The sequence below is a fragment of the Amblyomma mixtum genome, chromosome 1, assembly GCF_055824585.1.
Source record: "Amblyomma mixtum isolate Tamu chromosome 1, ASM5582458v1, whole genome shotgun sequence".
Lineage (NCBI taxonomy): Eukaryota > Metazoa > Arthropoda > Arachnida > Ixodida > Ixodidae > Amblyomma > Amblyomma mixtum.
Window position 1 is genome coordinate 156,481,335 of NC_143012.1, and position 16,212 is coordinate 156,497,546.

The window sequence follows — 16,212 nt, forward strand, 5'->3', positions numbered from 1 at the left end:
GAAGGAAAAAAAGAGGAGAGGCCGTCACGTGACATTTTGTGAAGCCGGAAACAAGCTGGGCGCCATCTTGTCCGGGCTGACGTCACGCCGCCGCGCCGATTGCGCGCGCGTTTCAAAGCCAACGAAGGAGCGTGCTACCGCATGGGCACAGGCCTCCGCAGGTTTGCATGTATGGGGTAGAAGTTTTGACAAATGCCATTTGTTTGCAGTTGATGACTTTTTGTAGAGCAGAAGCTTTTGTGTTGTTGTATATGATGCGAAAATATTGTAAATAGCCACGTTTTTCCGTATGAGTTGTTTTTGTGAGAAAATCAATGCTTTTTATGAATGGAGTTCTTCGGATCCTGTGTGCATTCGTATCTTTATGTAGATATTACAGTGAAGAAAACTAACCCTTCGCCTTCATTAAAGAAGAAAAATCTCTATGGTATTGTTTAAGCGCAGGGTATTTTTCTTTTTACCGGCGGCGTATAAAACTCCCCGAAAAATATTTCTGCGTACGCCACTGGTAGTGGCTGTATTGTGAAAATAACAAACATTTACTCATCTGCTTTGGCTCACGTGTCTACCTTGAGTGAGGCTAACCTAAGGGCGCGTGTGATCAATGAATACATTAAGTCGGGATCGAATTAATCGCAGGTATAACCAAGATGCCGGTAGAAACTACAGCGAGTGCATAAAGGTATACACAAAAATAGTCGCATATAAAATCAACGGTAAATTTCACATTCGACTGAACGAGCCCTTGCATCCTTTACTGAGTATTTCATGCAATAGTCACCGGTAGCTCAGGTTTTTTGAGTCATTTCTGGAAAAATATTTTATCAAATTTTAAAAGAGCTTTGGGAAACGTTCTAAAATTAAGAGATTTCACATACCGATTGCCTGAAAGCACTTTTTTTTCTTTTTTTAATGCTGTGTGTCTTGGATCTCACAGCGTGCTTCATGAAGCTTCCAAACAAACTGTCCTATCTTAGTGCAGTGTAAAGTACTGCCTTTAAACTTAAGCCTCCTGAAATGTTTTAGTATATTGCTACCCTGGAGGCCTTTCATGTCCAGCTTGCTGGCACGAGGCTTATATTTGAATGGTACTCTGCAACAGTTTCTATTTGAGAGCATAATGATTTTTGAGTGGACAGCTGTCAAATGTGCTCATGAGGTTGTAAAAAAAAATCCTTCTTTGCTAGAATGAGTTTACAGGTTCATGCATGAGATCTCTGAGCAAGGTTATTGATATTGGGTTGTTTGCATGCTATGCTCGCTTAAAAGTGTTCCATATACTGGCCACACTTTAATTGCGCTCTCTGGTGGATAGCACAAACCTCTCAGTTTTATGCTGAATGAGAGTGCACTTGTCTGCTTTCGGCTGAGTCGTGAACAATGCTGCCATGCATGGTCACACCCCACCTTAGTGTTCAACCTGCCTTTTAATGCAGCTCTTGTTGCTGAATGTTGCAATCTGCTTCCATTGCATATGTTTGGGAAGCTGGCTGTGTCAACAGTGCCTTGTGCTGCAGAACTAAGGGTAAAAAAAATTCTGCAGTACTTTGTTGTTGGTCTTAAATACTATACTTATCTTCATAGCATGTTTTCGTGCGGCTGGTGATGCAAGGAATGCTTTCTCGTATACAGCAGTGAGGATGGGCAAGTATACTAAAAAGTTTGAGTTCTTGACCCTGAACGCAAAATGTAATATGGTTTGGTTTGGTTTATGGGGTTTAACGTCCCAAAGCGACTGAGGCTATGAGAGACGCCGTAGTGGAGGGCTCCGGAAATTTCGACCACCTGGGGTTCTTTAACGTGCACTGACATCGCACAGTACACGGGCCTCTAGAATTTCTCCTCCAAAGAAATTCCAGCCGCCGCGGCCGGGATCGAACCCGCGTCTTTTGGGTCAGCAGCCGAGCACCATAGCCACTGAGCCACCGCGGCGGCCAAAATGTAATATCATAACGTGTTGTAATGGTGGCCGTGCCTGCAATGACTTTTGATTCACAACTCCAAGAGCCACTCACACAGGTGAGAGAAACGGAGAGGGCCAAAGTGCATATAGTAGACGGCAGGGGAGGATTTATCTGAAATTTTACACAGGATAACCATCGTGAACATCTTTTTCTCAATGAAAAAAGTCCAAGAAATACATGTTTAAATTGTGACTGCCCCCCTCCATAACTCCACCCTTTGTAGCATGGCAACATAGCATGGTTCACATATCCACAGATCTAGTATTGTGCATAATATATATTACCGTAGCTTTTCAGACTTCTAGAAGTTTAGGAGTATCCAGTGGCTGCAGTATAAGTTTCACGGTGCTGTGCATCATTTCAATGCTGTGTTTCATGTTGAATGTGCAGAGCTGCAGCTGTACGCACCACTTTTTGCTACTAGATTAAATACTAGCGTGTAATTTCACTGCATAGTAGCACACTTTACTTGCGACTGACAATACATAAAATGAAAGTCGATCTACTGTAGGTAAGAATGCATCCAATTATTTTTCTTCAACATAACCACAGGCATCAATGAAATTGAGCGCACATGTGGATCCTCATTTCACTAAGTACTTTTTACCCAAAATAACACTATCGCAGGACATGAGCACAATAATCACGTGAGAAAAGGCCTCCTAATTCAGTTAGAGCATCGCCTTTTCCGCACTTCTTGACCATGACATCAGATAGAAAAGCAATTGCAAACCTGCAACAGGAAACCGGTCTAAACATAGCGCGCGACCAGAAACACAGACTTGGCCACAATATGAACGAATACACTTGAGCCCGGCACGTCCCAGAAGCTAGAGCTCGCCAGACGCTTCAAACGTTACACACTTGAAACGGGCGTGTAACGAAGTTGCTGCAGTATACTAAGAGCAAAGCGAGCGCAGCTGCTTCCTTTAAAATATCGCCCTCCGCCCATGTCATGGCCCCCGCGGCTCACAAAATCGCAATCCCTAAAAATGAAAATGACAGTTAAACTAACAGCAGTGACGATCACTGGACCGTTGCAAGAACAATAGCAAAGAGGTTTCACTGCCGATGGAAACGGGAGCGCGAATGGCACACGCACACTGCACGCACAGGACGCGAAACGTCCGCACAATACGCCGACGACCTCTCTAGCGCACGGCGTATCGAATCACTGGTGAACGAACAGCGCGAGTGCTCCTCAGTGTGCAGCGGTGGTGTCCCGACAGCTCCGAGCAATGACGCAGTAGACGAAATGCCCGTGCGATCGTCGCCGAGCACGTTGAAGTCAATGCACGCAACAACGAGAGTTTTGCAGCGAATTCCACCTGAGGTATGAGTGAACGGCGCCAACGTCAGCCCGTGAGCACGATCAAAAACAAATTCGAGCAGTTGAGAAAAGTACGCCTACGCCTCACCGCAATTGCTACGCCGCGGCCGTCTGCTACCGCTCGGTTTGCAAGCAGCAACTACGACGCCGTTGCTAAGCTGCCCGGACAAAATGGCCTCCCGATCGTTGAAAAGCCACGTGATTTCCTCCACACTTTTCTCCCAGGGCGTCGTGTGGAAAGGGCCTCTCCTCTTTTTTTCCTTCCTCCATGGGTGCCTCGATGCCTGCCCGCCGCGCCGCCGTTCAGGGTGGTGACAGCCTTTGTAACGCTCCGCGCCGCCGTTCGGCAGACGCGCCGCCATTTTGGTTCGATGTTGCTGCCCGTTGCACGTGTCTCCCGTGCGGTCGACGAGTTGGTGAGGCGGCATTTTCGTGCTCTCGTGAGCAACCGACATTGAACACATTTTCGCACACGTTCTTGCAGTGTAACAGTAGTCTTATCGTTCGCCCGTGGGTGGGTGAACAAGATAAGAGAATGACGGGCTGCTGCGTTCCGCTGTGCAGCGGCTCATGGCAAAAAGGGCTGCGGACTTTTCGGTTTCCCCGAGACCCTGAGAGAAGAAAGAAGTGGTAGGCTCAAGTGAAGCGGGAGAAGTGGAAAGCGACTGACACATCGAAGATATGCGAGGTATGTGATCGAAGCTTGCTTGTGACTCGGAGTTTGATAGGGAAGTTGTCTAAGTTGGTCGGCCGTCGTTTAACGCGTAGCATTTCTTCTTCATACGTGACGTGTACAGAATGTGTCCGCGGTGGCTGTGCAGCCTATGTTTAGTATACAGCCGCAAGTGTTATATCGTTGGATAGCTTATGTCCAGTATAACTACGCTGCGCTCATTAGAGGTTTCAATTATTTACTGCTAGTTAATTGTAATTCAATTGCTGTTTACGCTGCATTATTTAGTCATATATTTTTGGAAAGCCTATGTAGGGAGACTTAGGTGCCTTCGGTAGTTTTCCCTTTACTGTTCTGTCTTGTTTGTTTGCAGCTGCAGGTGCGCATGCTTATGTCGCTCTACTTAGTGCGCGCAACGTGTCGCGACTCAGTGCACCTTCACTGCGATCCTGATAGCGCTACGTGAATAATCGAGGTGGTATAAGCCGAAAATTTGATGATGCGAATTTGTTTCAGCATCCCAGTAAATAGCCAAAATGTTAGCAGTGATCAGCTCGGTGGTGTCAATGACACTTTCGTGAATATAAGTGCCTCTGCATGATAGTTCAGAAGAGCCTGTCCCGCTTACTCTGTGTGCTTGCATATGTGGCCTGCTTGTCTCTAAGATTGCTTCCGTGTTAACATTTTCTAGCGTCACTTTGAGCCTGACCAGTACGAAAATGCCAGACAAGACGGGCGGCGGCTGCTGAAGTCTACTGCAGTTCCGACTCTCTTTGATTTTAGACGTAAGTAATGATTTCTTGTGAGTCACTGTGTTGCTTCCAATTACAAGCGTTATGCTTATTGAATATGAATGCCTTTATTTCTCCATGCAGCGCAACCGAAACGCAGGAAACCTCCTGTGAGGCGACGAAGTTTAGCTGATTCTGCAACTTCAGCTACCGAATCATTTCAGTCGACAGATATTGCCTCACCCGGACCTTCATCTCCCAACGATCAGGAGCTAGACACAGGTGAACTCTGCATTAGCGATAGCACAGAAGAAGAGGAACAGAAGGAGCACTGTGACATCCTGGATGTTGACTCACTGTCAACGAGCGAAATGCGGAAAGCTCTCTAGGACATGCAGAAGAAAAACTCTCAGCTTAAGGAAAGTCTGTCTGTCGCTAAAAAGAAGATGAGGACTGCTACGAGGCAAGCAGCCAAGCTAGAAACAAAGGTCACAATGTTGACTGCCAACTTGAAATATCTGAACGAAGACCAGAAGACAGCTCTAGAAAGGCAGGATAGAACATGCCGCACGTGGAGTGCCGACACAGTAAAAAAGGCACTGCAACTCAAGTTCGCCTGTGGAAGTACAGGTTATGACCTCCTCATAGAGCAAGGCTACCCCCTGCCATCACGGCGCACACTATGTAGAAGATTGCAGCATCTGTCTTTCAAGCCTGGCGTGCTGCATGAAATATTGTCTGCAATGCAAACAAAAATATCTTCAATGAAAGATATCGAAAAAGATTGCATACTATTTCTTGATGAGATGGAAATCCGGAGTGGGATAGAACTTGACCGTGGCAACGATACTCTGCTTGGAATGATAACATTGCCTTCATCTGACCAGCCAGCAAAGCATGCGCTTGTCTTTATGGTGGGTGGCACAAATACCCGTTGGAAACAAGTAATTGCTTTTCATTACACAGGTGCTTACGTCAGTGGAGATGTGCTCAAGGACTTCGTATTCCACCTTATCAAGCTCTGCACAGACATTGGCCTTCGTGTGCGGTGTGTCACTTCTGACATGGGAAGCTCCAACCGCGCGATGTGGAGGTCACTGAACTTAAGCAGCTCTCGCAACGCTGTAACAGTGTCCAGTGTGCCGCATCCCTTCATAAGCAACGAGACACTACATTTTATGCCAGACCCTGCCCATGTGCTGAAGAACGTGAGGGGACATTTTGTTCGGAAAGATCCGATGCACCTGAGTAGCGAGATAGTTTTACGGTTCAACTTACCGACAACTGAAATAACAGTCGAACACGTTGAGGCTCTTTTGAACTTAGATAGCGATCAGCTACAAGTTGCACCTAATTTAACCCATGTGCATGTGTCCACTGGGCACTTTACAAAAATGAAAGTAGGAATAGCTGTACAATTATTTAGAGAGTCGCCTGCAGCTATTCGGTATTATATCGAGCAGCGGCTACTACCACCTAAGGCTGAGACAACTGCGTGGTTTCTTGAACTGATCTCAAAGTGGTACTCCCTGATGACAGCTCGCCACCCAGTTGTGGCTCTTAGCTTCATGAATGAAGAGAAATACAGGGAAGCAATTTCAGTGCTAAACCTCACTGTTGAGGTCATTAATAGCCTAAGCATTGGTGTGAAGAAGGTATGGAAGCCATGCCAGGCAGGTGTTGTTATGTCGACGAATGTTATTTTGCAGCTGCACATTTTTCTCCTGAAGGAATGTGGATACAAGTTTGTATTGACAGGACGGTTTGCACAGGACTGCCTGGAGAACTTATTCTCTGTTATAAGAATGCTGAAACCAGTCCCGAGTCCATATGACGTGAAAAATGCCATAAAGATTCTTTCCGTGAGCCAGTTCTTGAAAGTGCCAAAATCCACCAGTTATGACACTGATGACAGTGAGTACCTGGTAGACATTTTTTGTGCGGAAATTAGGCACGTACAGCAAGAAGTCCCAGTTGACGTAAATGATTTTGATTTTGAAGATCTTGAACCTCTTTCTCATATTGAAAGCAACATTGTGGCCCATCTAGCAGGGTTTCTGGTGAGGCCACTGCTGTCAACTGTAACTTCTTGTGCTGTGTGCACAAAGGCGCTTACTGCAGAAGAAGTAGGAGATGAACATGCTCTTGTGCAAATGAAGGAATATGTGAGTGGTGGAAGGAACCTTAGTTACGTTAGTCGCGGAGTACTGAGCCTCGTTGAAAGCTGGGAGAGTGCCTTCAAAAAGTTTTCTGAGGAAAGTGACATATGCCGATTGAAAAGCCCCATGAAAACTTTGCGGCGCATCTTGGAAGAATGTGTACCTCCTTTTTCGGTGCACTGCAGTGACCACCCCACTCTAAACAAAAGACTACTTGAGCGCTTTGTAACGCTGAGGCTACGCATCTATTTGCGTTGGCTGATGCAGCCTGATTATTCATGTGACGGATATGGCAGCAAGACAGTCGCTGGTGCTAACCTTGAATAAAATTTATTTTGCAAAGTCTATATAAATTTTCGCAAGCTACCTGTTTTCTGTAAACCTCACTGAGTGCATGAAACGACCGCTGTTATTAAAACACATTTAAACGTCCGCATTTGCCTTAGAGATATGATTATGCAGAGTGCTATTATGCCACCAATACACTAACTGGAAGCTCAAAATTGTAGCTCATGTGTAATCTAGACTCATCGTGTACAGGATCACTGTGAAATAAAAATACTGCCGGGACTCTGATATAGTAAAGCTTTTTGACGGGCTAGTTGGTACATATTCATATTTGAAAGGTTGTGCGCTAGAAAGACGTACACAGGAAAAAGATATTCTGTGTAACGATAAGATTTCCTGTCGTCTCTTTTTCCTGTGTACGTCTTTTTAGTGCACAACCTTTCAAATCTGTGATACAATGCCGTGAACTGCTGTTAAACGCAGTAAACGAAACATGTGCTTCAAATTTTCGAGGGAGCCCACCAACACGTGAACAGAAAAGCGTTGTGTAATTTCACAAACGGTTTTGTCAAAAAAATTTTCCAGCGTCCAAACGCAATAATATTGCGACAGTGAAAACTCAATTAACATTCCGACTCGCCAATCGCCTCTCCTCGTAACACCGCAGCGCTCTGCCAACATGACTACTGTGCTTTTTTACAACAGAATATGAGCTCTGCATTTCAGCACGAAAGCATAATTCCACACATGCCAGAAATTTTCAGCTTCCGATGCGATTGATGAGAATCCTGCCCTCTGCAACGATAGCTCGGCGGGCGCGCGAGGCGCTTCTTCAAACCAAAATGGCGGCGCCGCGGGGCTGTCACCACCCTGAACGGCGGCGCGGCGGGCAGGCATCGAGGCACCCTAGTGACAAGCCGCCGACGCGGAAGGAGTGCGCTGGCTATGTTGGCGTCTGTGTTTGCTCACTGCTCTGCTCGACCGCGTGGTTCAGCTAGTTCTGCGTGCTTTTCATCGGTGCCTGTGTGAACAGCGTCGCTAAGCGCATGCGAAACCATGCCACGCAACTGCTGCGTGCCGCTGTGCACCACAAACGCAAGAAAAGATCCGAAGATCGGCTACCATGAGTTCCCGCAGAAGCAGCAAGCTATGCAACATGGTGGTTTCAGCCCTTCATCCCTATTTTGAGCAATGTCCGGAGTTGATTTGCGAGAGAGAAGACCGCAGTCACACCGAGGACCTCTGCAAAGCCTTTCTAGCCAAACTAATGCGACCACTGCTGACCGATTGGGCAGGAAACATCAATCTTACGATGAAAAAAATCATACTTGCTCATAAACCCCTTCCGAGGAAAGTTCTTCGCTTGTAAAATAGGCTTGAATTCCCTCGGTGCATCACGTGACTTCAAAATAAAACGAAAAATATAGGCTGGGCCTGCTGGCGTCTGGTTCAACTGGCTGTCTAGTGTTGTTTCTTTTGCAACAGTTCGTGTCAGCAGTATATTTACGAGGGCAATCCCATAAGTGAGGTCTCCAACGGGCTGCGGCATCAGGGAAACTATATGCGTGGCTGCTCGCTGTACTGCTGTGCTCGTTGTTCCCCGTCTTCCAAACAAGCCATGACTCAGCGCGAAAGGGACTGTCAGTCTTGGCCCGGCAACCATTTGAAATGGAGCTTCCTTTTGTCTCTACCGCCAGGAGCGAAGTTCACGCAAATGGCATGCAACCAATCGAAAATTATCGCCTGTTGAAGGTAGAGTACGGAGAGTCTCGCATGGATGTTAAACACTCCGCAATTGGTGTAGGAAGTTCGCAGCTGGTCGCACTTAAATTTACGACGAAGAAAGAAGCGGGAGGCCATCAATTTCTGATCAAACAGTCGCGAAGGTCGAAGAAATGATGCGGCAATATCGGAGGATCACACTCGACGAACTCTGCATTTTGGTTCCTGGCGTTTCTAGAAGCACTATTAATAGGAGTTTAACCGCAAAGTTGAAATATCAGAAGGTGTGCGCAAGACAGGTTGCGCGAATGCTCACAGACGACCATCAACAACAATGCGTTGACTCCTCCCGCGAATTTCTTCTGCGTTCTGGAGATGAAACGGAGATATTTGTATTCTATTCTTACGGGTGATGAAACCTAGACATTCCACTTCACGCCTGAGACCAAACAAGAATCACGTCAGTGGCGGCACTCATCTTCACCCAAGCCGCGAAAATTCAAGCGAACACAGTCTGCCGGCAAAGTCATGGCAACTGTGTTTTGGGATCGATTGCACTTCTTGGCTCCTGGCTGGCACCACAGTAAACGCGGACAGATATTTTGAGACCCTTAAAAAAACTCAGACGGGCGATTCAAAATCGCAGAAGAGGAACAACGCTCGCCCCCACGTTGCCTGTCAAACCATCGCCCTCCTAGAACAGTTTGTATAGGACGTCATCAGCCACTCACCCTACAGTCCAGACTTGGCACCAATTGACTACCACTTCTTTCCAAAGCTAAAAGAACACCACGCTGGAAGGCGCTTTACTGATGATGACGAAGTGAAAGGTGTGGTCAAACGCTTCCTCAACGGCATAGCGGCGAGCTGGTATGACATGGGCATACAAAAACTGCCCCACCGTCTGTAAAAATGCATAGACCCCAACGGCGATTATGTGGAAAAGTAGAATAATGGTGTCCCTTTTAAGTGATTTGTAATTTGCTTAAAATAAACATATCTTTCGATTTATAAAAAACTGCAGTCCTTAATTTTGGGATGACCCTCGTACGGGGTGGTACCCACTTGAAACTATTTCCAGCAAAAACGGAGCAACAGGCTGAGCTATAATGCTGAACGGTACGACCGCAAACGTAAGTTTACAAAAAGTGCACGTTGACTAAGTGGCCCGAAACATTGTCCCGAGTTCAAGATTTTAATATGTAATAAGTTATTACAGTGGTTGAAACGCCCGTCACTGAATGGGTGACCGCTCGACGAAGCGCACTTCTGCCTCGATTCTCGGTGTAAACGCACGTGCGATTTGGAAAAGCGCAGTGATGGTGACATGCCGCTATCACGCTATCAATAGCAAACTTGCACGTGGCATCACCGTAATGTGTGAAACGCAGCTCAGAAAGGCTAAAAAATCATAAAGCGCCTACCGTGCAGACGCCGAAACGAAAGCACTGCCTCGGCCGCTGCGCGTAGCTCTCCGCCCGGACTCGTCCCGGAGCGGTGGCGCCGCAGGGGTGGCGATCAGAACTAGGCGCAATACGGCTCTTTCGGACGACGCGACGGGCCGCACCCAGTGCGCTCTCCATTGAGAGGCCGTGGCTCAACAGACGCACTGAGCGAAAAAGAAATTAGCAGTGGCTTAGCTCTGCTATGCCAGAGAGAGAGAGAGAGAGAGAGAGAGAGAGAGAAACTTTATTATGCAGAGGAATTCGGGCCTCCCAGGTCCCTGGGTCCCCGCACGACCCCACCATACTCAAACGTTCATGCCTAAAAGGTCCATGACGCTGGCAGCGCGGCTGGCGACGATCTTTTGCCTTGCCGGGTCCATGGAGCGTAGTGAGGTCTCCCAGTCCGCCCATGTTTGGAGAGGCACCGGCTCGCCGGGTGGAGGCCGGACAGGCCAGGTGGATATGGGTCAGGTTTGCCTTCTGTGCATTGCACAGAGGGCAGGAAGGTGGCATGGGTCGGTAGTGGAAGAGTAGAGAGGGGGTAGGTATGGTCCGCGTTTGCAGACACGCCAGAGGTGTTGCTTCCTGGTAGTGAGGGAGTAGTGGGGGGGGGGGGGGGGGTATATTTGCCTTTCGGGCATTCGCAATGAGCTACGCGAAGGTACACGCACGCTCCTCTGAGAACCCCCATGAGGTCCGCTTGTGCCCGGTTTCCAGACCCTCGCGCTAAAGAATCGGCGGCCTCATTGCCAGTGTTTCCAGAGTGCGCGGGCACCCAGATGCGCTCAGTTCTGCAGGAGGAGGGGGCCAGGCTCTGGGTCAGTATTTGGTAGGTGCATTCCGAGCTGTCGGGGTTGTAGGGAAGGATTGTGTCCAGCAGACAGGGAGGGTCGCGCCCGAATAAAATAATGGGGAAAAGCTGGTGGTTGCGTGAGATGCGGTGGTATATGAATAGGTTGGGAACGGAAGAACCTGATCCCAATTAGAGCTGTGGGAGCGAATGTACATGGCGATCATGTCCACAAGAGCCCGGTTGAATCGTTTGGTGAGGCCGCTGGTTTGGGGCTGGTAAGCAGTAGTGGTGCGGTAGACTGTGTGGCACGCATCGAGAAGCTCGTGAACTTCAGACAAGAAAACACGGCCGCGGACACTGAGAAGTTCTCGAGGAGCGCCGTGACGCAGGACGAAGTGATGAAGAAGGAAGAAGGCGACGTCGCGAGCAATAGTCGCAGGTAGAGCAGCGGTCTCAGCATACTGAGTGAGGTGGTCCACGGCGACTATAATGCATCGATTCCCGGCGGTCGTGAAGGGGAGCGGCCCATATAAGTCGATGCCCACACGATCGAAAGGGCGAGCCGGGCACGGTAATGGCTGTAAAGGGGCAGTCGAGGGGCGAGGTGGCGACTTCCGCTGCTGACAGTCTGTGCTGGTGCGAACGTAGCGACGAACGAAGTAGTACATGCCCCGCCAATAGTACCTCTGGCGTAGTTGCTCGTAGCTTTTAAGCGAGCCAGCGTGAGCGCTCTGAGGGTCGGCATGGTGGTGTGCACAAATCTCAGAACGAAGATGTCGGGGAATCACGAGAAGCCACTTTCGGCCGTCCAGACGATAGCTGCGGCGGTACAGAAGTTCGTCGCGGAGGGCAAAATGGGAAGCTTGGCGACGAAGTGCCCGAGGGAAGGAGGCCGTAGAGTGTGCACGAAGGACATCGAGCAATGATGGAATCAATGAATCCTGGCGTTGTTGAAGAGACATGTCCATGGTAGTGAGCGCTGCGAGTAGGGAATCAGATATAGGCGAAGAGGGCGCAGGAGAGGGCAGTGGCGAGCGTGACAAGGCGTCGGCATCAGAATGCTTGCGGCCCGCGACCGGTAAACTACGGTAATATTGAATTCCTGAAGACGGAGGGCCCAGCGGCCAAGGCGCCCTGAGAGATCTTTGAGTGAGGTCAATTAGCTTGGTGATCAGTAACGACGGTGAGCGGGCGGCCGCATAAATATAGGGGGAATTTTGTGAGAGCCCACACTACGGTGAGACACTCCTTTTCGGTAACGGTGTAGTTCGACTCTGCTTTTGTGAGAGCACGGCCGGCGAACGCAACGACGTATACAGCATATTCGGGCTTGCGCTAGGCAAGGACAGCACCGAGGTCGATTCCGCTGGCGTCGGACAGCACCTCAGTAAAGGCACTGGGATCGTATAGTACCGAAGGATAGGTGGTGAAGTTAGAAGGCGACGGGGCGCAGCAAAAGCTTCATCGCAGGCCGAGTCCCACGTAGACAGGTTGGCGGGACCATTCAGCAGTTTCGTAAGGGGCGCGACGATAAGGCGAAATTGGGGACGAAGCGCCGAAAATAGGAGCAGAGAACCGCAAATCGGCGCAGCTGTTTTGTAGAAGTCGGTTTAGGGAAGTCAGCCACAGCACGGAGTTTGTCGGGATCTAGCGGGACGCCGTCTTTGGAGACGAGGTGGCCGAGTTTTGTCAGCTGCTGGGATCCAAAGTGACATTGCTTGAGATTAAGTTGAAGGCCAACACTGATGAGGCAGCTCAATATCTGGTGCAAGCGCTTGAGATGCGTCGGAAAATCGGGCGAAAGCACGACAGCGTCATATAAATAGCAGAGACAAACGTACCACTTGAGGCCGCGCAAGATGTTGACAATCATTCGTTCAAACGTGGCGGGAACGTTAGAGAGACCGAATGGCACCACGGTGAATTCATAGAGGCCGTACGGGGTGATGAACACCGTTTTAGGATGGTCGGACTCAGCCATCGGGACTTGCCAATAGCCGGAACGGAGATCCAGGGAGGAGAACTCGGCGTCTTGCAAGCACTCAAGGGCGTCGTCAATACGGGGTAGCGGGTAGACATCTTTGCGCGTAATTCTGTTAAGCCGGTGACAGTCCACGCAAAATCGTATCGAGCCATCCTTCTTCTTCACCAGGACGACTGGGGATGACCAAGGACTTGCAGATGGTTGAATAATGCTGCGTTGCATGTCGTCAACTTGCTCAGTGGTGAGGCGGCGCTCGGGAGGCGACACACTGTAGGGGCGCTGGCGGAGAGGAGTATGGGTATCGGTGTCAGTGTCAGTGTGGTGCTAGACAGCGGTCGCATGGCCCAAAGAAGTGCACTGGTGGCCAAATGTTGAGCGAAACTGGTTGAGCAGCGCAAGCTGCACGCGGTAAGCCGTGTCGAGGGCGGGGTCAATGGAGCGGTCGACAATGCCCGAAGACAGCGGTTGATCTGGAGTAGCGCCACGTGCTGTGAGGGCAGCGACGTCGGGACTGGAGGAGGTCACATCAGTGTCCAAGGAAGAGATCAAGTCAGCGGTTTCAAAATGGCCAAGGCACTCGCCACGGAGCAGAGAGAACGCAGAGAATGAGGTGTTGGAGACGAGGGTTGCGGCAGCACCGTGGTGAATGTCGAGGACGGCGAAGGAAAGAGAGAGGTGTCGGCGAGAGGCAAGGACGGGGGAAGGCGTGAAGAGAACGATGGCGTCAGAAACAGGCGTCGTAAACATGGACGAGCACAGCACTGTCAGGGGGAATGTCAGTGCCCTTGGCGTCAACAAGCTTAGCATCACGGCGAATCGGAGGCTCTTCGAAGGGCGCATCGCAGAGCGGAGAGAAGACGACGTGCGCACGGGCGCAGTCAGTGACGGCGCTATGGCGGGATAGAAAATCTCAGCCAAGGATGAGTCATGGGAGCTTGCACGGAGGACTAAAAATTCGACAACATATAAAATATCGGCGATGACAACGCGTGCTGTGCAAGCGGCAGAAGGATGAACGGGCTGGGCGCTAGCTGGACGGAGGGAGAGTCCAGAAGATGGGGTGGTAACTTTTCGAAGCCAACGGCAGAAGTTTTCGTTAATTACAGAAACGGTGGCCCCAGTGTCCACAAGCGCAAGTGTCTTGACGCCGTCTACAAACACGTCAAGTAGATTCGGTGGTGAAATGCGAGGACTTAAGCAGGGCGATGAGTGCGCAGGTCATGCTCCAGGAACTGGGGCTGCTAGTTTTCGAATCGGCGGGGACGGTGCGACGCCTCATGGGCGACAAGGAGCGGCGGCGAGGGGAGGGCGAGCTGTAGAAAACATAGGGCTGGCCACCGAGCGCGCGGTCAGGTGAGGTCCCCCGAGGGTGTAGTCCGAAAGGTAGGCGAAAGGTGCGGTCACGTATTGGGATAGGCCGGCAGAGGGTGCACAGGCGCATGCAGAGTACGCCATCAGAGGCGCTCGACGTGGCCTGGAAGACCGCAGGCGTAGCAAATCGGTCTGTTGTCAGCCGTGCGCCAAGGGTTGTAGGTAGCGGGCGTGAAGCGGTGTCGGGAAGCGACAGGCGCAGACACCGCTGAAGGAACGTATGCATAGGCGTGCGGCAGCGGTGGTCGTGAGAGAGCCACGGCGTACGTTAAAGGCACGGGTGCAAGGGCAGGCGGCACGGTAAATGGAAGACCGTAGCTCAAAGGGGCGGCAACAGGGGGGGCTGGATCGGGAGAAGACCAACCTGGGGAGCCAAGGGAGCCGCTTGCCAAAGACTAGGAAGTGCATTAGCGACCTCCTGCCTGATGGCGTGCCAGATCTCAGGTCTGAGGACTGGCAGTGACGGGTGTTGGCTATATATAGATAGGAGCGAGAGCTGCCGGGCCACCTCGTCCCGCGCGAAGTATTTGATGGTAGCGAGTAAGTCGTGGGTGATGGCTAGGCCGGAGATGCAGTCGGCGGGCGGGGTAGGGCGACGAGCGCAAAGACGTTGCTTGCGGAACTCATGGAAACTTTGTCACAGGGTATACATCAAGGCAGCGGCGGTGGGACTCTTCGCCAACATTTGAAAAGCGTCGTCGTCGATACCTTTCATGATGTGCTTGATCTTCTCAGCCTCAGACATAACCAGATCAACACGCTTGCAGAGGTCAACTACATCTTCAGTGTAGCTGGTGAAAGTCTCCTCCGTGTGCTGAGCTCGGACACGCAGGCTTTGCTCAGCGCGCAGTTTCCGCACGGCGGGACGGCAGAAAACCTCCGCAAGTGTGCTGTTTAGAACGGCCCAGGTGTTTCGGTGTCAGAACACCCCCGAAATTTTCCGAGCACTGCGTCCCCCCTCTCACCCCTCTTTCTGGCCTTTTTTTTCGCCCATGCTATTTCCATGCCCATTTCTACGCCAATTTCAGTGTAGGCGCAAGGCCCGTGTACTGTGCGATGTCAGTGCACGTTAAAGAACCCCAGGTGGTCGAAATTTCCGGAGCCCTTCACTACGGCGTCCCTCACAGCCTGAGTCGCTTTGGGACGTTAGAATCCATAAAACCAAAACCCAAGGGGGCAGAGTAAGGTTTGCAAATGAGGGGCTCGTCATGACATACATGTGAAGAAAGAGAAGTCGCCGAAACCAAATTCGAGCATAAGGGATTGTTTCTATTTTTTAAATTTGGGGTTTTAATCAGTGAGGAATTAATACTGTTATTATTTTACGGCTGAAATATAAGTGATTGTAAAGAAGAGCAAAAACGGCCGCATGTCGCCGCTAGAATCCGAACCCATGACCTTGTCACCAGAAACTCTAGTGGTGGGTCACGAACACGGAGACAAAACTGAACAAGAATGTGATTAGAGTAGCCTGGCTGCCCAATCAGAATCGAATACAGATTTAATAATTTCTAGGTGATGTTGAAACTGTGTGTGCACTGCCTGGTACATATGAAGCACAAGGCTCAGAAGATTTTATTGGTCGATCGTCTTGATTGGTGGGTGGCTCCCTTTCCATGGTCCCGACTTCGACTGAAGGAAGTGTGGACACAGGAAAAAACTCAATATATCTGTACGTAAGCACAAAAAGGTCTATGCGCAACGTTAAAAGACTGGAAGAGAGCAGATTTGGTCGGGAAACGAACACCAGTC